The sequence below is a fragment of the Taudactylus pleione genome, unplaced genomic scaffold, assembly GCF_031769625.1.
Source record: "Taudactylus pleione unplaced genomic scaffold, aTauple2 ptg000331l, whole genome shotgun sequence".
Lineage (NCBI taxonomy): Eukaryota > Metazoa > Chordata > Amphibia > Anura > Myobatrachidae > Taudactylus > Taudactylus pleione.
The window spans coordinates 3,571,011-3,596,707 of NW_028284732.1; the positions used below are offsets into that span (position 1 = coordinate 3,571,011).

Genomic DNA, 25,697 nt, shown 5'->3' on the forward strand with positions numbered 1-25,697 from the left:
GATACCTCCTGACGTTAAACATTTAGAAAATTGTCCATACCAATTTCGCACATTGCACATGGTTGTGCCTCCATACTTGTCAAACCTCCTGAACCACATTTTTCTAACCTGCACAGCCACAACTTCTCTTCAGCCTGTCAGTTCTGTGAAAGTGCAGGACTGATGGACATAAAACAAAATAAAATGTAGCTGAATAAAAATTCGGACAATTATTTTTGAAAAAAAGGTATGTACAGTATCATTCAAACTGCTTACAATGCAGTCACATACTGTAGCAAGAAGGCTTCAAGCAGCTGATGAGGAAACCCTTTTGATATGGCTTCACCTAGTGACCGTTTTGTCTCATCAACAGCCAGTTAGAAATTACCGGCTACAAACTGTCTCTGTCTTTTACCCTCATGGGGAAACACTTTCATTGTTGTAAAGTAGTCACCTTGGTAACTTCTGACCACATTCTAAACTGCTAAATAAACCATTGTGGTATGTGATTCACAGTGCTGTTCACAGTGTTGTACTGATGTATAAAGGGCCTAACAGGAAATGTAATTATATTTACCATAATTGACAATTAGACCTAATGGTTGCCCTATACAGGCTGCTGTTCCGATGTCTAATTTAGTCACATGCCACTTCACTCTCCACATGACCAGTATCTGTTAGAGTCATTGATCATATACACACTGATAGTTGTGATTTGTGATCATATTCCAAATTTAATAGAAAGGAGAGGAATATATATTACTTCACCACTAGGAGTGCAACTTCATTGTAAAAGCATGTATATCCACCACAATATGCATTAAAGTGCTTTCATTAGTACAAATGTATTCACAAAAAAACTATTCATGCGTATGTGCAGGACTGCATTTGATTAAAATCACTGAGCTTGATCATGGCCCTGGGACACTTATAAGACTCAAAAAAGGACCATTAATTAATATATGCTTATATATGGTCAATTTTATTGTGGTTGTATTTTAATGAATAGTTTTTTGTTATTAACTTTATACTATAACCTTTCATGTATATTGTGGTTCAAATAACATTGCGCCTAGAAATGTATTTTGTTTATCTTCCAAATTTATTTATCAACATTATTACATATGGAATCGGTATGAAATCTCGGCTGTCGCATGGCCAGGAGATCGATTCCCGGCAGCGGCAGCCCAACAAAACAGCAGAGCCCGGCAGCGGAAGACCGACAGCGCTGGAAATCCCGATCGTCTAAAATGTAAGTATAACCTAACCTAACCCCCTAACCCTAACCCTCCTTTAGGGTGCCTAACCCTAACCTCCCCTCCCCAAGTGCCTAACCCTAACCCCCCCTCTAAGTGCCTAACCCTAACCCCCTTCCCCGCTGCCTAAACCTAAGTCCCCCGGGGGGGTGCCTAACCCTAACCCTCCCTTCCCCTAGCCTAACCCTCCCGGTGGGGTGCCTAACCCTAAGTCCCCCCTGGGTGCCCTAAACCTAAACCCCCCCGCGGCTGTCCGCTCGTGGCGCCCAGCATCCCTTCGATCGGGATGCTGGGCGCCGGTCTCCCGGCATCAGGAAAATGACAGGCATCTAGAAATAGACGCTGGTCATTTATCCCACGCCGGGATAAAGCAGTCGGGAAGCCGGCTGTCGGGATTCCGGCAGCCGGCTTCCCGATTGTATACCTTACATACATTTTGATCAGATTATGAGTTATACAGAGACTTTGTAGTCTCCTAAGAAAGCATCAATACTCATACAAGGACTATTACTTGCTTACAAGGTGGACAGAGACGTGACACTATGTATCATACCATCAGACTCCTTCCTTCTTAGTGAACACTGAGTGGTCTATTTACTAAGCTGTGTTAGGAGATAAAGTGAACAGTGATAAGGTACCAGCCAATCAGCTCCTTACTGCCATTTTTTAAACACAGCCTGTGACATGGCAGTTAGGAGCTGATTGGCTTGTACCTTTGCACCGTTCACTTTATCTCCTAACACAGCTTAGTAAATAGACCCCTGAGTGAGCAGGGCCATGATAATGCAACAAATGAGAACACAAATGACAGCAAAAAGCATGGAACTCTGAAGGAAAACTGCAACAGAGGCGTATTAAGAGAGGAGGGGACCCGTGTGCATTCCTCGTCCGAGGCCCCCTCTTCTCTCCCCGGCGGCCGGCAGCAGTAAACTCTGGATACTAGTCTGTGCCCAGAGTCTACTGCGCATGCGCGATTTACGTACTGTGCATGCACAAAACGCCGGGAAAATGGCCACGGCTGCCACTTTCCAAGTGTTTTGAGCAGCGCTACAGTCGGCGTGGGACTTCGGAGGGGTAAGTATTAAAAAATATGGTGCAGCCATAAAAAATGCGCTCCTGAACAGAGGGTGGATGTACATTCTCCAGGATCTTTATACAGATGTACTGTGAATCAGGGTATGGAGGCCCGATTGTTAGGAGCACAGGACATAAGTTAGAAGGTCCTGCAGCTCCGAGCATGGTGGTTTGTGTGACTGGAAGCCACAAGGCCAGAAGGAGAAGGGGAAGTCCTAAAATCAGATTCCCCCTGGAGAGATTGGCCCTATTATGCCCAGTGAAGAGAGGCAGCTGAAGGAGTTAGGAAGAGGAGAGTTCCAATATTGGGTGGAACAACAAAGTGAGATGGGGAAGCAGTCCAACAGTGTGGTTTCAATGAAAGAAAACCACTCAAGGAACGATATATTAATGATTGCAATTATAATGCAATCATTAATGAACATCTTTGCATATCTACCTGCATGATTTTCTCCCAGGATGCAGCATCATATTGTGCTGGGACAGCTTTGAGATGTCGTGCTGTCCTCAGGATGCATTGATTTTTGGGTTCCTAATCGGGGGAGGGGGGGGGGGTTGATATACGCATTTGCACCCATCAGGTCCTTTGGATTCCTCTCCGTGGATCATTGCAAAAGGGTATCCGGTCATTAGGTCTACATTAAAAAGGTAGACATTGTTTAGGTAGACAATACAAGTTAGACAGGCAATGGTCGACAGGGTCTGAAGGTCGACAGGGTCTCAAGGTCGACACATTAAAGGTAGACTGGTAAGAAGGTCGACAGGAACAGAAGGTTGACAGGGTCATTATATCATCACGCAAATGGTCGACACAGAAATGGTCGACACGTTTTTGTTTTGTTTTTTAGGGTTAGGCACTTACCGGAGAGTTAGGGTTAGGCATTTACCCTGACGGTTAGGGTTAGGCACCAGGAGGGATGGTTAATTTTATGGTGAAAATTATGGCTAGTAAACAAAAAAAAACATGTGTCGACCATCTCTGTGTTGACCATTTGTGTGTCGACCTAATGGCCCTGTCGACCTTCTGTCCCTGTCAACCTTACCAGTCAACTTATAGTATGTCGACCTTCAGACCGTGCCAACCTATTGCCTGTCTAACTTGTATTGTCTACCCAAACATTGTCTACCTTTTTATTGTAGACCTAATGTTCCACACCCTGCATCAAAGAGCTATTGCCAAAGTCTATTACCCTTTCCTGAGCTTGATGCACGCTGACACATCACAGTGCCATAGAATCCTAAAGGGACTGCTGTGGTGCTGGACTGCTGCAAATATCGGGGCAGCACAGACGGTGTAATGGTTAGCATTACTGCCTCACAACACTAAGGTCATGGGTTCGATTCCAGCTACGCCTTTAACTGTGTGGAGTTTGTATATTCTCCCTGTGCTTGCGTGGGTTTCCTCTGGGTACTCCGGTTTCCTCCCACAACCCAAAAAATATACTGGTAGGTTAATTGGCTCCCAACAAAATTAACCTGTGTGTGTATGCATGTGGTAGGGAATATAGATTGTAAGCTCCACTGGGGCAGGGACTGATGTGAATGGCCAAATATTCTCTGTAAAGCACTGCGGAATATGTGTGCGCTATATAAATAACTGGTAATAAATAAAATAAATAAATATCTACTGAGGACCCTTTTCTTACATATGGGTATCACAAGCTGCCACACTGTCAATTATGTATGAGGTGAATGCCTGGCAAGCGTTCGCTGAAGTCTCCTCCTTCCTCCTGTTTGGATCTGTGGTAAGCAGCATATTGTTTGCAGTTCCAGTCTTGGTTGCTGCTGAGCCTCTGCACTAATTACTGCCTGTCTGTGTGCACTATCAGGTGCACACTGATTGATTCTCCTGTCTGTGCACAGTCCAGGTGCTCACTGGTCTGTCATTAGGGAGACTTGCTCTGGTTGGGCCCTGTTGCTGTCAAATTCCAGCCAGCCCTTCACTCCATGCCGGTGATAGCGTTCCACGTGTTTCCTGGTTCCAGTGTGGTCTCCTGTTTTAAGTCAAGTTACCTGTGTCTAGTCAGCCCCATTGTACCAGCCGTTTGTATCATCTGGGCAGCTCGGTCTGCATTCCTGTCTCCTGCTGTTTGTGCCATTGTGTACTATCGCTGGTGTCATCCTGAGTACGCAATCTTGTGTACTATTGCTGGTGTCATTCCGGCGGTACTAAGCGCACCATAGCGTCCCGAGTACGTAATCTTGTGTACAATTGCTGGTGTCATCCCGGCGGCACTAAGCGCACTTCAGCGTCCAGAATACACTACCCAGTGTACAATCGCTGGTGTCATCCCGGCAGCACTGCTGTCGGCCCAAAGGCCACACTTCATCCTATTGGCCCTCAGGCCACAACCAGCCCATAGGCTGCTACTGGCCCAAAGGTCGCATCTCATCCTATTGGCCCTCAGGCCACAACCAACCCGGGCTGCTACTGGCCCAAAGGCCGTATCTCATCTTACTGGCCCACAGGCCTCAGCAAACCAGGCACCTCCACTCTGAAGGCTGCTTCCGGCCCAAAGGCCGCATCTCAACTTACCGGCCCACGGGCCTCATCCAACCAGGCACCTTCAGCCCTCAAGGCTGCTACACGGCCGCTTTAAGCCCTCAAGGCCGTGGCGGGTCTAATACTCATTTATATGACCTGAGCCTTAACAATGGGGAAGTATTTTGATGAGGTAAAACCTTCAAAAACTGCAATTACTCAGAGGTTTTTTTCCTCAAGAAGGCTTTGATACATCCCTCCTCCATAGAAAGAAAGTGAGTGCCACTACATGTGTATAGCAGGGAAGAACCCCCTTGGAAAGGCTCCCATAAAGTGAGGGGGGATAGCTGCAGTCATGGTTTAAAGTGGTACAAATTGATGGAGTGAAGAGGACCCACCAGCATGAGTGTCCCCTTGTAAAGAACAGTGAGCGGAAGCGACTACTACTGTGTTGGCTACAGTTTTAGTTTCTAGTTCAGGGAACAGTTTTGAGCTTCCATAAGTGATCCATGTTGTAGGGAATGGTAATATGAATGTTATGAATTATGATCCTGTGTAACTGTAGAACCACTGCTCCCAAGAACATGAAATGTAACCTACAATTGCTATTATTAAGGATCATTGTGGTGGAGTAAGGAGAGTGTTTATTAAAGATCAAGTGGCATCTGCTAAATTATAGTGCTGGGGTGAGTGTTAAAATTTACCTCAACAGGTAAGTTTTACCCCCTAAAAGAGAACTTTGCCTTTATTTTATGACTGTTTTTACCTGAAGTGTCATATCTGTCTCCTGGTTGTAGTGTGCATATCATATCATATTCATGATCCTACCCGAAAGGTTTTCAAATTTTATTGAACTGGATAACTCTTCCTCCAGAAGCTCTGGAACCGACGACAGTGATATACAGGCCATATTTAACCTGTATTGATATTCCTTAACACATACTAGAAGTTTCTAAACACATACACATGCAGGTTTCAATCTTCTATGCAAAAACTATATATCATTGATATCACCGCAAGGAATGCAATCAATAGTATTAGGGCAAAAAGATTATATTAAAACCTTGTAGAAAAAATAAAGTAAGAGCTAATAAATATATTTTAGGTCAGAATACAGTCTTTAGTAAGGATACATATCTGGCAACCATGGATGTCATATCTCTATACACTATCGCACAAGGATGGCCTACAGGCTTTGACACACACACTGGGGAAACCTGTAGAGTTTCTTATCGAATTGGTCATTGTTGTACTCGAGTGTAATCATTTCTCACATGGTAACCAGTACTTTGTGCAGCGCTCGGGCACTGCCATGGGTTCAAACTTGCCGCCCGCCTAGGAGAACAACCCCCCCACACACCGCTGCTGCATCACCACACGATTGGTGATCATCACCAACCCCACTCCAAGGTGGGTCAGAACTTCACGCGGACCGCCGCATCATTCCAACCCTCGGAGCAGTGACGAGCGCCCGTCCGGACAACACCCTGCGGGTTCGCAGGGTGACACCAACCACTGGAAATACACCGGAGAACATACCACTGTGCACCAACCAGGGACAGCACACCTACCGGTAAGTAACAACATATTAGTGCGGGACGCCGCCATTGTCACTGTACGGGACTTCCTTGGCAACACACACATCCTGGTCCACTAAGACTGAGACCATAGGTCCAGCAAAGGGGACGTGCAGAAGTAAGGGCCGCACGGTAAGGAGCCCCCTAAAAGGGCCCACCAACTCCCTGACCAGGATCTACCGGAACTACCTACTCATCCCCAACCCCACTCACGGAACCACCTGGGGAGCATTGTGCCTCACCATTAAACAGGTTGGATTCAAATCTATTTACAGTGTCTGGCTCATCATTTGTATATCACCTATCTACCTACACTGCAGTCACACACTGACACACGTCACCCCCGAAACATACCTCCCCCCGCTCCCCCCCCCTTTCTTCCCCTACTCCCCATTATCCCCCCCCACGCACACATACACCCGGAGCGCATGTGTACCTCCTTCCTTACGCATAACCCAACAGGATCTGGTACTCCTGTTCCACGTGCAGCACCACTGTACCCCCCCCTCTCTCTCTTTGCCCCTGTGAAACACCCCCCCCTCCCCTCCCCTGCACATCCATCATACCTACCCACCAGAACCTGGAGCGCGGATCATTCTGCTTATTGTATATTTATGACTCAGTATGAGCGGATGCATATTTATCCCACATACAGCACGCAGATCTTATTCACAAGAGATTTATTAACGATATCTTCCTACTTTGGGCTGGCACGGTTGACTCCTTTAACAACATTGTCATTGCAGTTAATATTATTGCAAATCCAGTCAAATTTACAAATCTAATTGACGATCAGTCAATTAATTTTTGGATAGTAATATCTCGCTGACCGAGGGCAGTTTGACAAAACTGTATTGGAAAGAACCCGATCGTATCACCCTTCTACTTGCTACCATCCAACATCCTCCCTTGCTGAAAGAGAATCTCATGATCTCGCAGTTTTTACGTGCCATGCGCAATAATACTGATCTAGTTAACATGGAAGTACATATTGTAGAGATGAGCCAGAGATTTAAAACATGCGGATACAACAGCACAACCATTAATCATTGTCTATAGAAAGTGAGATTGAAGTTTGTGACACCACAGCGGACCATTAAAAGATAGATTGTCTGATATATACCACCACATTTGATGATCATTCCCACAACAAAGATCCTACACAAACACTGGCCCATTGTTGGCACCGACCCTGCTCTAAATATGTCTAACACTGGACCTCCAATGATGACATACAGGAGTGGGTCCCAATTTGAAGCAACTTTTACGGCCCACAGTGAGACCTGAGGTACAAACTAACAGTACATGGCTTCGGCAACAATGATCTGGCTGCTTCAAATGTACCGGCTGTGTGAGATGCAGGAGCATGCTCACTGGATCCTCTTTTTGTCATCCACATTTGGGTTTTCCCATCAAAATATGATACAAACTACATGCCACTATGGACCACGTAATTTACATCCTCACTTGTCCCTGCAGCTTATATTACATTGGCATGACAACAAGAAATTTCACTGATAGGATGGCGAATCATAGAGCAACCATCAGAAAAGCCTCTGACACCGACTCTGCCACCACCCAGGTACCCCGACACTTCTTGACACTTGGACATCAGGTTTCCAGACTCCGCTGTCGTCTGATTAACTGGATCCCACTGCCTCCTAGAGGTGGAGATCGCGGATTGCTATTGCGTAAACGGGAGAGCCGATGGGTTTACCGTCTGGACACAATTGCTCCACGAGGAATGAATGAAAGCAATCCACTTTTGCTTTCATTTAGATGATACTATTTTTTTTTAGATTTTCTTAATTTTTCTTTTTGATTGATTATCTTTTTCCTTTATATCCTTTTATATTTTTATAATTCTTATTGCTTGTTTTTTTTGTATGTGTTATATAGTGACTACAATGAGTAATGCATTTATTCCTGATACTAATTGTCCATTCTTCTTCTAGTAGTGCCAGCCCTGAGGTTAACTTATGTCCAACCCATACAGCCATCCTATATTGGAAACGTTCAATCTCATCTGATCTTGGAAGCTAAGCAGTATTAGGCCTGGTCAGTACTTGGATGGGAGACCTCCTAGGAATACCAGGTGCTGTAACACACATGAATGATGAATACTTGATTGCTATGCAACATGCAACATGTCGCTATATATTTTATTTTTATTCTCATTAATATTTTGACAATTTTTAATTTCCTATAGTATATTGCTGATACATTATGGGCCTGATTCAGAGCCGTTCGCTATTTGTGGTCGTTCGTTCAAAAACAAGGGGTGGCTATTCAAATGATCCGTTCGCAAATTGCAGTCTGTTCCCACCTCTAAGTCTGAACAAGCGAGCAAAACATACGCTCGTTTATTTGATAAAAACGCCCCCTGGCCGCACGCACCATACGTCATGTCCGCTATTTATTAGATTAATCGAGTACATCGTACAGCTTATGAACTGCTCGCTATTCTTGTGGTTGGTGTTTTCAACCGCTATTTTGCGAGCAGTTCTGAGTTAAAAAAAACCAAGTGACGTGGTCAATGACGCTGCTGTATTAAATATGCACTCCCTTAAAACGCCCGTTTTGACCTTTAAGCACGCCTGCGTTCGGATCTCCACTCCCCGTTTTCAAGCACCTTCCCCTGTTACCACCCACATACGCCTCATTCTGTCACTTAAAATAGCAGGCCCTCGCTATATTGCGTACCAACGATTTTCGGCCGCACTGACTGGTTCGCGCATGCGTACTAAAAACCGTACGCATGCGCAGATGTGCGAACATCGCTCGGAACGAGCGTACTGCCGCTTGCGAGTGGCTCTGAATGAGGGCCTATGTCCCTTTTCCTATAGTATATTGCTGAGAAATAATGTATCAGCAATATACTAAATTGTCAAAATATTAATAGAAGTATATAGGCTCCCTATATACCTGTATATATTCAGACTGCTCAAAAAAAGGGAAAAAAGGGGGGAATCTTTTGGAGAAATTAAATGCACAAGATCTATAATTGCTATTTTCTAATAGGCAATAGTAGTATACCAACAGTACAGATGAAATCATAAGAAGAGGATATCTCTCTATCTGAAAAAATCACAAGGTTGGTAGTGCTCCCCGGAACAAATATATTACTATATTATGTTGTGTTTTGCACAGGCAAAACGGGAAAGAAAATTCCGTTTGTGGGGCACTCTTCTAGTATTTTAAGTAATATTATGATAAATTTAAAACATAACTTTTAATATGAACATACCTTAAAAAATCTACATATATAAATCGTGAAATATCATAAATGATGGTTATAAGTATAATGTCTCAATACATATAGTAAAAACATCTATAGGCGAAAATATTGCAAAGAAGCCATTATGTTTATTCAGTATACTGCCAAACAAATATACACTGTACCAGTGTGATAAGGAAACACACACTCTAAATTGTTATGTGAGATTTCTTAGTAAAGCCTGTCCCAAGCAATTGTGTCAGAGGAACTGGTACAAAACATATTAGATCAATAATATAATGATCATATAATCCACGTCAAAAAAATAGATAACGGTTAGAAAACATACTTATCCCAATGGGAGTGACATGGAACTAGGATAGAGTAATACACACAAATCCATATGATAAATTCACAGGGATCAGAATAAATATATGTTGGAAATAGGTACCAGTGTTAATACAATTTATACCTCTATTGGGTTAATGTAGACTTTACAATCTATCAATCCTCCATGAGGCAAGAAAAAACAAAAACAAAAAACACGAAAAGATATCTGGATTCCACCATGCGTAAAATGCATTAATAGGTCACATAACCTGTTATAAGTATCTCTTAGTAATCATCACCATGTGTTCCTTAGTATAACAGATTTCTAGGTATAGATAGTTAAATAAGGTACAGCTTATGCTTATAGAATAAGTTACAGTAGGATACCTAGTTGTCCCCCACTTCTACTTTCACTTGTTGTACCTTCTGCCTGGCATTGGACAGGTGATGAGAGAGTAGGGGGCTGGTATCCATAGAACATGAAAAGTAACGGTGGGTTGTTAAAGATCCAAATTACGGGAGTTAAGTGATCTCTGATGCCAAACGGTATAGCAGAGATCAAGTGCACCCGGATCAGTCAGGTCGCCACCTCAGAAGAAGAAAAGATAATACCTGTACATTGCCCAGTCTGTTCACATTGATGCAGTGTTTTCCTAGTGTCCGCGTCTGTTGCCTGTCAGCTGTAATCAGCTGTGTCTCACCGGTCCCCTGCAAATATCGGGAAGGACTCACTGCCGTCCGTATCGGCTCATGTGAGGCCCCGTCTGAGGCAGTGGGAATGGGGGACTATTAGTGGTCAACTTAAGCGGCTCTGTGCTCGGGGATATCACGAGCTGGCTGTATGCGCATCTGCTGCCTGTCAGCTGTAATCAGCTGTGTCTCACCAGTCCCCTGCATATGCCAGGAAGTGACTCACTGCCATCCGTATCGGCTCCTGTGAGATCCCGTCTAAGGCAGTGGGAAAGGGAGACTATCAGCGGTCAGCTCCAGCGGCTCCGTGGTCAGAGATAGGGCGGGTTGGTTGACGTGCGTTTCGCCAAATAGGCTTGCTCACAACGAGACACCTATAGATGTTTTTACTATATGTATTGAGACATTATACTTATAACCGTCATTTATGATATTTCACGATTTATATATGTAGATTTTTTAAGGTATGTTCATATTAAAAGTTATGTTTTAAATTTATCGTAATATTACTTAAAATACTAGAAGAGTGCCCCACAAACGGAATTTTCTTTCCCGTTTTGCCTGTGCAAAACACAACATAATATATTCAGACTGCGCATACATTTAATATTCATATGGACACTGGGCCTGATTCAGACCCGGTCGCAAAGCAGCGGCCGCAAGCAATGAGCGATTTTTCGCAAACTGCGTGTGCATATAAGCCGCAGTGCGCGTGCGTGAACCAGTCAATGTGATGGGAAAGTGCTCACCCGTAGCCCGCAGATGGGCTGCTATTTTGAGTGACAGATAGTGCCATTTTTGGGTGGTAACAGGGGAAGGTGCTTGTAAACGGGGGTGTGGATGTGCGAACGCAGGCGTGCCCGACCGTCATAACAGAGTTTAATGGGTGTGCATAATTAGCAAAGTAGAGTCATTACACACGTGACTGGGTTGTATTTTAGCCTGAACTGCTCGCAATGTTGTGGTGGGAAAAAGCTACCACAAGCGCTGCGAGCAGCTCCGATGGCTCTTGATGTTCCCGATTAATCCTTCAACTGCCGAAGATGACGTGTGTTGCGAGTGGCAAAGGGGCATCTTTATACAGGTGCGAGCGCATAGTGCGGCCGCTCGCTAATACTTAGTGGACGGCTTTACGCGACACAGTGTGAGCGCATGATTTAAATAGCCGGCCCCTTTTAGCCAGTGAGCGGCCGCAAATAGCGCCCAGGTCTGAATCAGGCCCACTTTCATACAGTGCATTAACTATAGTTTTCCAAGTTATCCTTTTGTCTCATGCTGACACAGCATTGCTGGTTTGTCTCTCACTATGTTAACCCTACCATTGTTGCTATGGTAACAATAGTATTATACACAGGTGCTGATGCCCTTCCTGTTGGTTTGCTAGAAGTGACATCAACATGACACTTCCTGTTTGACCCTTCCTGTTGAAATGAGGTATATTATGGGGGCCTTGGAGGCAGCTCTGGTTTTCTTCTACATGAGTTTGCCAGCGTTGTGACCAGTGGCGGCTCCAGAGGTGGGGCTGCAGCGCAGTCCAAAATTCAAATATGGAAGCCACGCCAACTGCCATTTCAAACGCTGCCAAACATAGATGGCTGGGACTCACTGGCAGTTGGTGTGGCTCCTCTATTTGAATTTTGGACTGTACTGCAGCCAAGCCCGGACTAGGCCTCCTGGGATTTGGGTAATTCCCCAGTAGGCCCCACTGATGGTAGACCACACCCATTTATAAAAGTGGGTGGGGTTTAACGGACCACGTTCGTGGGGGAGGGGGGTGGCTTCCCAGCCAGGGGCAGCTGGAGGTACAGACTGACAGGGCCTCCAGCCGCCATCTGTTGCTGATAAGAATAGATCCCTTGGCCTTGCCTGACTATGATGACTTGGTGGACCGGGGGCGGGGCCACCGTGGAAGGGGTGGAGTCACAGCCCTGTGAGGGCCCGAGGGGCCGTGTGAGGGGAAGACCCTGAGGAAAGCAGGTCAGTGCTAGAGGTGTCAGGGAGTTTCAGTGCGATCTGCGAGAGGGAGGCTGTGTGAGGGGGCTGTCACGCTGTGTGAGGAGGCAGTGTGATCTGTGGGACTGGGCTGCTGTGTGAGGCGACAGTGTGATCTGTGAGGGGGATAGTCTGATCTGTGAGGGGCGGGCCGGCTATGTGAAGGGACAGTGTAAACTGTGAGGGGGGCTGCTGTGTGGGGACAGTGTAATATGTGAAGGGAGGGCTGTGTGAGGGGCCAGTGTGATCAGTGAGGGGGGGCTGCTGTGTGAGGGGCCAGTGTGATCTGTGGGGGGGGGGAACTATGTGAGGGGCCAGTGTGATCAGTGAGGGGGGTGCTGTGTGAGGAAACAGTGTGATCTATAAGCGGGTGCTGTGTGAGGGGACAGTGTGATCTGTGAGGGGGCAGCATGTGCAGGAGGCTATGGGGGCAGCGTGTGTGTGAGGCTATGGGGGGCAGTGTGTGTGTATATGAGGCTATGGGGGCAGTATGTACGTAAGGCTATGGGAGGCAGCGTGTGTGTGTATGTGTAAGGCTATGGGGGCAGCATGTGTATGTAAGGCTATGGAGTACAGTGAGTATGAGTGAGGCTATGGGGGGGAAGTATGTTTGAGGTCTGGAGGGCAGTGTGTGTGAGGCTATGGTGGGCAGCATGTGTGAAGATATGGTGGCAGTGTGTATCTGAGACTATGGGGGTGGGGGGGCACCAAAACAAATCTAGCCTAGAGCTCCATTTGGTCTAGAACCAGCCCTGTGCCCAGCATGTATGTGTCTGCCCTCCGAGCCTATCATCAGATGTATAGGAGGGGTATAAGCAGCATGTATAGGAGGGGAATAAGCAACAAGTATAGGAGGGCCATAAGCAGAATGTATAGGAGGGACATAAGGAGCATACATAGGAAAGGAATAAGCATGTATAGGACCCCTTTCTGTCATGTGGGAAATAATAGCTGTGGGATTTGACCTTCTGATAATGCAGGCAGTATGGACCAAGTGAAGTCCAGAATGCAGGGCAGGAGCCACCCAGCAGCGCTGTGGCTGTCCTTCAGGGCTCCAACACAGATGGAATAGGAGGAAGCATCTGGTGTGTGCTCTTCTGTCTGCAGCCCTTCTTCTCCTTTGCTTCACAGGATTCCATCCAGCTGTCAGCACTACAGTAGCAGCACAGCAAATGTAAGTGCAGGTGTTTGATGCCTGTCCTGTCTGTGGGGGTCATTCGGACCCACTCGCAAGCGGCAGTACGCTCGCAAGTGGGTCGATGTTCCCCACTGCGCATGCGCACGACGGAGGGAGCACGACGGTCTTCCCATCGCTCCGGGTCTCGCACCAAAGGGGGCGTGCTGTCTGATAGAGCCAAAATCACTCCAGGGCTTGCGGCAGGGAGACCCTACCGCAGGGTCTCCGTCGCAAGTCCGATGGTCGCGATGGTCAAGACCATCGTGACCATCTTTTTGGCTGCTCGCATATGCTGTGGGTGGTCCCCACAGCTATGCGAGTGGCCAGGAGGCCACTCCATTTACAAGGGGGAGGGCCCTGATTCAGAGCGAGCGCTCTGGTCAGAGCGTCCAGCTCTGAATCAGGCCCTATGTTCCATACTTAGTGTCTGGTTGTCTTGTCTGTGTTCTATATCCTGCATCTGCCTTTCCTGTCTGTGTTCTATATCCTGCATCTGCCTTTCCTGTCTGTGTTCTATATCCTGCGGCTGCCTGTCTTGTCTGTTCTATATCCTGCGTCTGCCTATCCTGTCTGTTCTATATCCTGCGTCTGCCTATCCTGTCTGTTTTCCATATCCTATGTATGCCTCTCCTGTCTGTGTTCCATATCCTGTGTGTGCCTGTCCTGTCTGTGTTCCATATCCTGTGTGTGCCTCTCCTGTCTGTGTTCCATATCTTGTGTGTGCCTGTCCTGTCTGTGTTCCATATCCTGTGCGTGCCTCTCCTGTCTGTGTTCCATATCCTTACAGTCTGTCTGTCCTGTCTGTGTTCCATATCCTTACAGTCTGTCTGTCCTGTCTGTGTTCCATATCCTATGTATGCCTCTCCTGTGTGTGTTCCATATCCTGTGTGTGCCTGTCCTGTCTGTGTTCCATATCCTGTGAGTGCCTCTCCTGTCTGTGTTCCATATTCTGTGTGTGCCTGTCCTGTCTGTGTTCCATATTCTTTGCCTGTCCTGTCTGTGATCCATATCCTGTGTGTCTGCTGTCTTGTCTGTGTTCCATATCCTCTGTATCTGCCTGTCCTGTCTGTGTTCCATATCCTCTGTATCTGCCTGTCCTGTCTGTGTTCCATATCCTTAGTGACTGCCTGTCCTTTCTGTGTTCCATATCCTTACAGTCTGTCTGTCCTGTCTGTGTTCCATACCAGGTTTGTACTAACTACATTCCCCGAGTCCCTGGCTCATGTACCTGGTACTTAGAGGTCCCTTTGAGGGGGTTCTGCGGTAGGTTGGAAGTTATTCAGCGGACCCCTAATATTGCATTGCCCTGGTGGGACCTTCATGTCCCAGTCCGACACTGGCTGCAGCCCCACCCCTGGAGCCGCCACTGGTTGTGACAATACTTGTGTTTAATAAAAGTGAGACCAGCTTAAAGGAGGCTCCTGGAGGGGCTGAAACGTTGGTGTATGGTGTGCCACTGGGTATGTTAAAATAAATGTGACTTTCTTTTGCAAATTTTACACAAAGAATGGAGAGTGCCTTTTTTTTACCTTCCTGTGGATTACAGTTGTGTGTGTATATATATATATATATATATATATATATATATGTGTATATATATATATTTCACAGCATTCCTTAGCATTGGTGTAAAGTTTTATATTTAATCCCAATCCCTTTATGCAGTTAAATACTCCCACAAATAACCCACTCATTCACAGCCCTACCTCACATAATACTTCTACCTTATAAATTACACTTGGTAACTCCAGCTTACGCATGTGCCAACATCATACTTGCCTACCCTCTCGATTCGACCGAGGACCACCCAAAAATCAGTTGCCACTCCCGCCCCTCCCTTCCGGAAAGGCAGGCAAGCCTCCCTGCAGCCGCCGGCCCCTCAGGCCCTCCCCGTGTTTACCAGAGAATCCCCTGCAGTGGGAGGGGTCAGTGATGCAATTCACGCTGAATCGGGTCATTTTTGGGGCCAAAATGACGTGCTCGTGTGGCCACCCTCAACGCTGGCTGCGCTCACCTGCGATGCCGATCTGGCTCTACCCTCCCAGAAGAGGCAGCCAGAAAGTTGGAAACCCTGGCCGACATCCACCGGTGCATGTGCAGTTGCACAGTTGTGGGGCAAATGAGGAAGTAATGTGATCGCAATGCAATCACATTACTTCTCTGTAATGGCCAAGATGGGCTCCCATCGGAATCCCTTTCCTAGTGGATCACCAAGGGTACATCTGGGCAAATTAAGTTTCCTTATTGACACGAATTGCAGTGATAAGGAATCTTTATTTTCCAGGGCTGGCCGCAAATATAATAAATAGAGATCAAAACGTTTTGTATTAACAATTAGCGCACCACCCTCAATAACTATTTAAATTTTTTTCATTATATATATATATATATATGTGTGTGTGTGTGTGTGTATATATATATATATATATATATATATACACACACGCATATATATATACAGTATATATCTTAAAAAAAATAAACTTAAACTTAAAAAAAATAAACTATTAACTTCTATTCTTGAAAACATCTTAAAGCTGGCCACACACTAAAGGAGCATACACGCTAGACGATATGCTCCCTGAGCGATATCATCTAGTGTGTCCCCGGAAGGGTGTGCTCAATGTCGTTCATGTCATTGAGCATACCCGCTGAACGATATCATTAACGATATCGTTCAGTACCGGGCTCTCTCCCCCATTCCCCAACATGCAGCAACGTGATGATATCGTCAGGTTGGCCTGCATGTTTACCCGATGAACGATAATGGCGAACAACCCGTGGGAACGCGCATCGTCGTTATCGTTCATCGTTTTGGTGTTAAAATGGATGATAAAGTGGACAACTGAACGATAATGATATCGTTATCGTTCAGTCTTCCACTGTAATCGCCCAGTGTGTACGCACCTTAAACCAACTTACATCCAACCAGCCAACTAGTTGATTGGTTGGAATGAAAATCTGATAACGTATGAAAGCAAATGACAATCAGCAATTTGCTCCCAAACGCCGGAAAATGGACAAAAACTGATGTTTGAACAAATTGTTTAGATCAAACATTTAACAAACTTGTCTGACGACCATTTTCATCTGTTTTCTGGCTTTTAGGAGCAAATTGCTGATCATCATTTACTCCCATACGTTGCCAGATTTTCATTCCCCTTCATTCACCTTCCCCTTGACTCCCAGAATGCTTTATGGTTCACACAGACAAAGGATAGATGTTGAGTTTTCAGAATTCTTCACTGCAGCTCAACTATGTGCCCTGCTGGGGGGACCACTAAGGGGCTGCTGAACAACGACAGCATTGACTAATTGATTGCAGCAAATCACTTATGAAATGTATGGAGAGCAGGGGGTGTTTTAAGAGAGGAGGGATCCCGCAGTGCACTGTAGATTCTGGTTTGTGCCAGAATCTACTGCGCATGTGTAGGTCTTTGGGTAAATGGTGCCCATGCCATTTTCCCAGGGACACTTGTAATGCGCATATCACTGGGAAAGTGGTCGCCGCCATTTTCCCAGTGATTTTTACTGCTCTGCAGCGATGACTTGGTGCTGCAAAGCAACACTATGGAGAGGTAAGTATAAAACTATGTGTGCATGGGGTGCTGTGTGGGGTGCGGCATGGGGTGCGGTGTGTGAATTATAGATAAGCCCCTGGTGGAGAGAGCTCTATCTGCACATTTCATAAGTGATCTGCTGCAGTCACTGCAGTAGTTGCTCAGCAGCCCCCTGGTGGTCGCCACGGATCCCTCCTCCATCCTCAGTACTTTCTGACAGCTGGCATGCAGAAGCCTATGCTTCCTTTGCCTCTGGAAGTTATGCCACTGATGAGAGTACTCAGATCTTTATGGCCATATTTTGGTGGTGCATGTCTGGTCGGTGAAGTAATGAATTTGAATAAGCTTGGTGGTGCTCCTTATGTCTCACTATCAATTACAGTGGTTTGGATGTTGGCTGTTAATTACATCTTGGCCCTGACTTTATTAATGAATATATTAGGAGGACCATGCTTGAAGGAGTAATAGAAGATAAGGTAGGGCTAAACACTTTAATCTAATTGGGTATAATACAAACTGTAGGAGCTGCTACATACACACAAATGTTGTATCAGGTAGATATTAGTCAGTTCTGCAAAGATCTATATGTGCTTAAACTGAGGAGGAATATGTGCTTGAGATGAGGATGAGTTTTTATTACAGTTACTTGAGTCTATATATGCTTGTCATGATATCAGGTTACAGCAGCAGTCTATGTAGCATATATTGTTGCATATATTGTTAAAATTGCTGTGGAATTCCTCTCACTGTATTTTAATTCAGATGTACTGTAGGTTATAAAATATCACTTCTTGTGTCTTATCCCCGTTTTTCTTTGAACTTAGGGTTTATATAAATAATCTTATAACTGGCACTCTAGTTAGACTGGTCTCTGTCTTGCCTTACTGACAGGCTAAGGTAATGTGTAGTGTTTGAGGAAATATAGGAACTCTCACTTTACAGACCTATAATTTATTTATTAACAGTTTCTTATATAGCGCAGCATATTCTATTGCGCTTAGAAACATAAATAGAACAAAACTGGGTAATAACACACAGATATATAGGTAGGAAGGCCCTGCTCGTAAGCTTACAATCTATAGGGAAATAGGCATTGATACACAAGGATAGGTGCTATATATTGCAATTTTATTCCTGCCAGAATGGAGAGTTTCTTGGTGTGCTACATGATCCAGTCACACAGGAATGTTGGCCAAATATCAGGAGGATGTGAAAGAAAGACAATGTGTGAGGTTATGTGTGGACTGTGAAAGGGGATGTAATTAGATATGGAAGCTATGTGGGCGGTTCTGGAATCTGATAAGCTTGCCTGAAGAGGTGAGTTTTCAGGGAATGCTTGAAGGATTGGAGACTAGAAGAAAGTCTTCTTGTGCGTGGTAAGGCATTCCATAGAGTGGGTGCAGCCCGGAGAAAGTCCTGAAACCGTGAGTGGGAGCAAGTAATGCGTGGGGATGAGAGAGGCAGATCTTGTGCTGAGCGGAGATGTCAGGTTGGGAGATATTTTGAAATGAGTGAAGAGATGTATGTTGGTGTGGTTTGGTTAATAGCCTTATATGTAAGTAAAAGTATTTTATATTGAATACGGTAGAAAACCGGCAGCCAGTTGTAGTTTTTTTCTCTAGCAGTTATCAACAATTAATGTAAGACATTGGACGGAGCTTATCCACATGTTTTTTATATAACCTCTCAGTCCCTCTCAGGATGTATCTATGTGTAGAACATATGGTAATGATGATGGGTTAGCATATGACAATACATGGATGTTGGTAAGACTTCATTTTAACTTAAGAAATGCCTACACACAAGTTGTGGTCCATCTGCTACCTGGTTTACTTTGACTTTCCTTTAGCAATTACTCTGGATGGAGGATATCCCTTAGTCAAGTCATTAAGTGGTATATAACCTTTAAAATACTGTGGCACAAATTGACGATAGTTGCCACAGAACCCAAGAAAAAAACTACAATTCCTTTAGCTTAGTAGGACAAGGCCGTCGATTCACTGCCTCAACCTTGGACGGACCCAGATATTTAATGGAGGTTTGGCAGAAATGGCAGTCATCCAACGAGAGTTTTAATCCACAATTAATCAATCGATCTAACACCTTCAAAAGACAATGGTTATTTTCTTCTAACATGGGACAAAACACTTTGATGTCATCTAAGTATACTTGAACCTTGAAATAGTTAATTTCCCTGACTGTGTTTTTCATCTTTCGTTGAAATGTAGCAGGTGCTCCATTGATCCCCTGTGGAATTTTTAAAAATTAAAAAAACCCTAATGGACATATAAATGCACTTTTCTTTCTATCTTTGGGGTTCATAGGTATTTGATAATAATAACTCCTCTAGTCAAGTAAGTAACTCCATTGACTGCCTTGTAAACAGTCTAAGTCCTCTTCAATTTTTGGAACTGTGTATTGTTCAGTGAGGGTTCACTTATTCAAAGATCTATAATCGATACATAGATCGATAGTGTCTGCAACGGGACTGCAATCTATCCAACGGCACCCTCCAGCCGCTACTCAGTTCTGCTTTTTCAGGCTGACGTCGCATCACGTACCTAGAGAGGGAAATTTTGCTGCCGGGATGCAGACAGCCACAGCGGTCACCCAGCGAGCAGGAGCTGAGACCTCACCGCGCTGCCGGTACAGACCAGCTGACAGCCTCACATCACAGACACGGTTGGTGATACACTATTTAAACACTGTACCACTTGTCCCTATTTGGAGCCTCCACTCATGGGTACCTTTATCACTATGCACACACCAGTGGTTGCCATGTAACAGTGACTTGTGATGTGACGTTTTTACACCGGACACCATTCATCATCATAATCTTTGGAGTGAAACATTTTCCCATTGAGCAGATATTGCTACAACTTTGCCATCTTTCTTTAACTGCACCAATTGTGGATGTTTAGCATATATCATCTATGCTTTAGATTGCAGCTCTCATAGAGTGTTCACCATTTGTATCTATTTCATGCCATCAATATCTCTTTTATCTACTTTTCTACATATATTTACATTTTGAGTACTCTATATCCTTCAATAAATGTTTTATTCTTTATGCATATTTTTATGGTGAATATGTGTTTATTGCGTCGTTCCATCTATTTCTATACTTTTTCTATGCTTACCGACACTTTTTGTGCTGTTTGGGAGTGATGGCAATACTCCCAGGTGGTAGGAAGCTGTTCACACATTTGATTATACTTTTATTTTATTGAGTTATACTCCCTCTTGGTGCTTGGTGCCTTTTTTCTATCTATTTTTCGGGGACTCATTTCTCGTCATCAAACAGACTCTGTTGAAGATATTGGTATTAGACAAGATGGAAGTTCATGCCTGGGTGCATTCAAAAGCTCAGTTTCCCAGATGACCGCATCAAAAACATCCCCTAGAGGAGGGGATGGTTTGCGATGGTGAGAGGTCTGTGCAGGTCTCCTTCTGCGAGATCGCTCGCAGTGCCCCCAAATTGCAGCATTATTGACATTCTCGGCCATTTGGGGGCATGTTGTCTCTGTTTTGTAGGCGTGCCAAGGCTAGAGTCTGCATCTTCCAACACAGATTTTTTTGGCCTCGGCAGAATGAAAGCACCGGCCATCCTGTAACCTGATGGTTAATCACATGGCCGATGTTTAAGTTGGTCCGATGTTTAAGTTGATCGACACATCAGTGGATCACAGTCTATTTACACAAGATGCCTCCTGCAGCATTAGCATATTTACACACAGTAGCTGCATCCAAAGAAGCAGCTGCTGTATGTACCGTGTTCATCTCTGAATCAGGCCCATAGTCTGACATTAGTAGTGCCCCCAATAGTATGCCCCCGTTACAAGTGCCTCTAGTAGTATGCCCCCATTAGAAGTGCCCCCATTAGTTGTGCCCCTAGTAGTATTCCCCCATTAGTAGTGCCCCCAGTAGTATGCCTCCACTAGTAGTGCTCCCAGTAGTATGCCCCCACTAGTAGTGCCCCTAGTATGCCCCCAGTAGTATGTCCCCATTACAAGTTCCCCTTGTAGTATGCCCCCATTAGAAGTGCCCCCAGTAGTTGTGCCCCATAAGTTGTGCCCCTTGTAGTATGCCCCCATTACCAGTGCCCGTTGTAGTATGCCCCCATTACAAGTGCCCCCAGTAGTGCCCCCATTACAAGTGCCCCTTGTAGTATGCCCCCATTAGAAGTGCCCCCAGTAGTTGTGCCCCTTGTAGTATGCCGCCAGTAGTTGTGCCCCCATTAGTACTGCCCCCAGTAGCGTCGTCTTACACAGAAAAAAAAAAAAACTTACCCGAATCCCCGCTCCTGCTGTGACCACAGCCGTCCGCTCCTGTCTGCACAATGGGAGAAACGTCATGATGTCTCTCCCGTCAACCTCAGCGGGGGGAGCCGGAAGGAGGAGCTCATGAGTGAACTCCAGCCGGATCCCTCCGGGGACGCAGCAGCCAATGAGAGTCTGTGTGACTCTCATTGGCTGCTAATACAAACACACAGCTGCCGCTGGCGGCTGTGTGTTTGTTTCTGTGTAGGGCAGACCGCTATCACTGTGGTCTGCCCTACACTAGTGGGGCCCTAACGTCGGATTCTCTCGCGAGAATCCGACATCAGGAGGCCGCCGTTCGGGTGGACTCCGATCCCTATGTTCAGAGTAGTTCGGATTCCACAGAATCCAAACTGCTCATCTCTAAAATAAATAATACAATAGCGGCACTGGTAAACAAAGGTGGTTAACAATTAGTTGGTATATAATATGGTGTACATTCCCTGGTGGCTCATAGACAATATACAGTGGATCCGGAAAGTATTCACAGCGCTTCACTTTTTTTTACATTTTGTTATGCTACAGCCTTATTCCAAAATGGAATAAATTAATTTTTGTCCTCAAAATTCTACACACAACACCTCATAATGACAATGTGTAAAAAGTTTTTTAGAGATTTTTGCAAATTTATTTAAAAAAAAAAAAACCTAAGTAATCACATGTACATAAGTATTCACAGACTTTGCTCAATACTTTGTTGATGCACCTTTGGCAGCAATTACAGCCTCAAGTCTTTTTGAATATGATGCCACATGCTTTGGACAGTTTCACCCATTCCTCTTTGCAGCACCTCTCAAGCTCCATCAGGATGCACTGTAGACCCCATTGTCTGTTGTACTAGGATAGTGGTTCTCAAACTCGGTCCTCAGAACCCCACACAGGTTACGTTTTCCAGGTCACATAGCAGATGCACAGGTGCATTCATTACTCACCAACACATTTTAAAAGACCTACAGGTGGAGCTACTTATTCACTTGTGATTCTGTGAGGAGACCTGGAAAACATTCACTGTTTGGGGTCCTGAGGACCGAGTTTGAGAACCTGTGTATATTACAGACTGCAGATTGCTGTGAGAATGCTTGTTTCCTATCTCCTTTCTCTAGTGACCAGTGTACTACACATCTATCGGGTGTCTTGAGATAGTTGAGATACCCTTAATAATAGGATAAATATGCGCAACATAGGTAGCTATCTCCTCTGCCTCCTTCTGGCTCTTTCAACTGTTAAATGATAATTCTGTTGGACTTCATGTAAGCAATCTGTTAGGATCAGGTTTTACCTGCATTATGTATATGATTTATGTTTTATGTTATATTTTCCCAAAACTAAAGTTTTCACCAGAATTAATGCTCCCCTAACTTTTATGAGTAAATATGTCCTAATAGAATAACTGAATCCCTAATATATTGAAGCCCTCTGTATAACTTAATTTCTTCCATTAGGTTTACTGGAAAAAAATAAGTAATAAAGATCAAGTAACAAATAAATAAATAATAAATAAAAGGTAACAAAGTAAAAAACATTATCATACAACCATTATTTTACATACCCTGTTTTTTGGCAGATAACTATTTTCCCTACAGTATATAGTAATACAAAAGTGATTGAAAAAGTGGAACATTTGTATTACAGCATTTAACATGAAAAGGAGATTTTCAAAGAGATTTTCATGATGAGTAAATTATAGGGTTAATAAATAGCGTGTCCTGGTGAAGGGTGTTTCCCTCACACACCTATAGCACATTCTATTTATACACTGGAGCAGGATAGATTCCAAAAATGCATCCCAAACTCCACACTGCAGATTATACATCACAGTGTGGCTCCAGATCATAGATTAGCAGGACAAGCACAGCTAAATCCAGTCATGTCCTTTCTTATAAGGAGCTCATGTACATTTCATTTATCATTTGGCAATGCAACTATCTGCAGAGATCCCTTTTGTACTAAATGTGTTTAGGTCTTTATTCCTATGTTTTTATAATAAATTTGAAAAGGCAAAAAGAGATAAGTGCCAAAATTAAAATGCTCTTGACCTCTTAGTTCATGAACATGGGTATTTAGCCACAGCACATTGTTTTACATGACCTCCTTTACCATAAATCACCCAACCTTATTTGCACCATTTTCCCTAACATAAAACATGTCATGACTAGATTGAGAAGATCAGACAGTTTGTGTTTTCTCCGCTGATATTTAGTAATCCTACAACATCCTCTGCTGGGTTGATATGGTGTATTTAAAACTTAAAACAATGGTTTATCTATTTTACAGTGTATAAAATATAATTTGTATCCTCTATGACACCTACTCTACAGTGCCCTAAGATCATCCATTAAGCGCTTGTGCGGTCTCTCTCATTCCAGATGAATGTGTGATGAGGTGGGTAACAGAAGTCCCCACAGGGGCAAGTATGATATTGATGAGGCAGGAGGTAGGGTGCACAAACACAGATGGTCAAAATGATGATTAGATTTTCTTCTGAGGTGAATAAATAATAGGATATTAGCTGTCCCTACATCATTATATAATTATCACTAGTGTAGTAGTGATAATTATGTTTTAAACAAACCTTTGGAGGCATTCATCATGCCTCATTGCCTAAAGTATCACTCCGGAAAAGCTGCTCTTTTGTGGTGTCAGCGTCTCAGAATTGTAATGCTTTTCACCCCACAGCTGAGGTGTCCATAAGGACTTCCTCAAACTGCGCAGGCGCCTTTAACATTAATTTTGCCACCGGCGTATTTATCCCCCGCCAATTCTGCTACTGCATACCCCCGCTCAGAATTGCAGCCCCCCCCCCCTGATCTCCCACCACCGCCACCAGTGTCCCAGACCCCCATCCTCTGGTGTCTGCAGACGCCCTCCACGTCGGCATGCATCAGATCAGCCATATCTGTGTGTCGGGTCTGCCAGCTGTAAAGAAGGTGCTGCAGCCATGAGGACACCCGACTCTTTTCCCCCTACTGGGTCGAATGCTGTGCTGCGGAGCCGATAGAGGATAGGCTGCAGGTAGTGTGGAGGGGAGGAGGGAAAGAACTGCAGTGCTGGGCCACTGGATGCAGTGGAAACAGTAAGGAGGGATATTAAGAGATCCCTCTCTTGTACTTGTGAAGCCATTCAGGAGCTGTACGCCATCTGAGGATGGCGTACAGTAACACATTCAAATTACGATAATAAATGATTTTCAGAATTTGATGAATTGCATAATTTTTACATCCCCATACTAAAGTATGGGGACTGTGGAAATTATTGTGGAAGCACAAGTAACCAAGAGATATCAGCGATATCTCCTGCGTTACTATAATAATGAATGGGGTTGTCACTATATAAAATAACATTTTAAATTATATAAAAATACATTATTTATAGGATGATGAATGGACCCCTTATTTACAAAATGCACACAAAAAAAAATGGGTTCCAGTCAATAGATAGACAGTAAAAAGGTTGACAATGTCTAGACAGACAACAGATGTTAGACAAGCAATAGATCGACAAGGACAAAATGTTGACACACAAAAGGTTGACATGGTCAACAGGTCTCAATACAAAAATGGTCGACACTTCTTTTAATTATTATTTTTCTATTTTAGGGTTAGGGCTAGGATTAGGCACTAGAAAGGACGGTTAGGGTTAGGCACTTACCCCGAAGGTTGGGGTTAGGCACCAAGGGGTGGGTTAGGGTGAAGATTAGGGCTAGAAAACGAAACACAAAAACCTTGTCAACCATATTTTGTGAACCTTTTGACCCTGTTGACCTTCATCCATGTTGGCTTTTACTGTGTCGACCTTTTGTCCCTGTTGACCTATTGTCTAACATCTGTTGTCTATCTAGACATTGTCTAACTAATTCCTCCTAATAGAATTGACTATGCCACTCTCCAGTTATGCTCCTTTGGGTCCCAAGCTAGCCTTACGTTGGGTGCCACTTTGTATCCCACTTACCTGTCTATGTTGTGATATAATGTCATCCGTGACACCTTCTCTGTGATACCCTAAAGTCGATCATTTGAATGTAACTCAGTCATTCCCATCCCATCC

General features: G+C 44.5%; 1 pseudogene; it reads left to right on the forward strand.

The window, feature by feature from the left end:
* Positions 1-8,356: 8,356 nt before the first annotated feature.
* Positions 8,357-8,475, forward strand: LOC148509142 (5S ribosomal RNA; annotated as a pseudogene).
* The last annotated feature ends 17,222 nt before the right edge of the window (positions 8,476-25,697 follow it).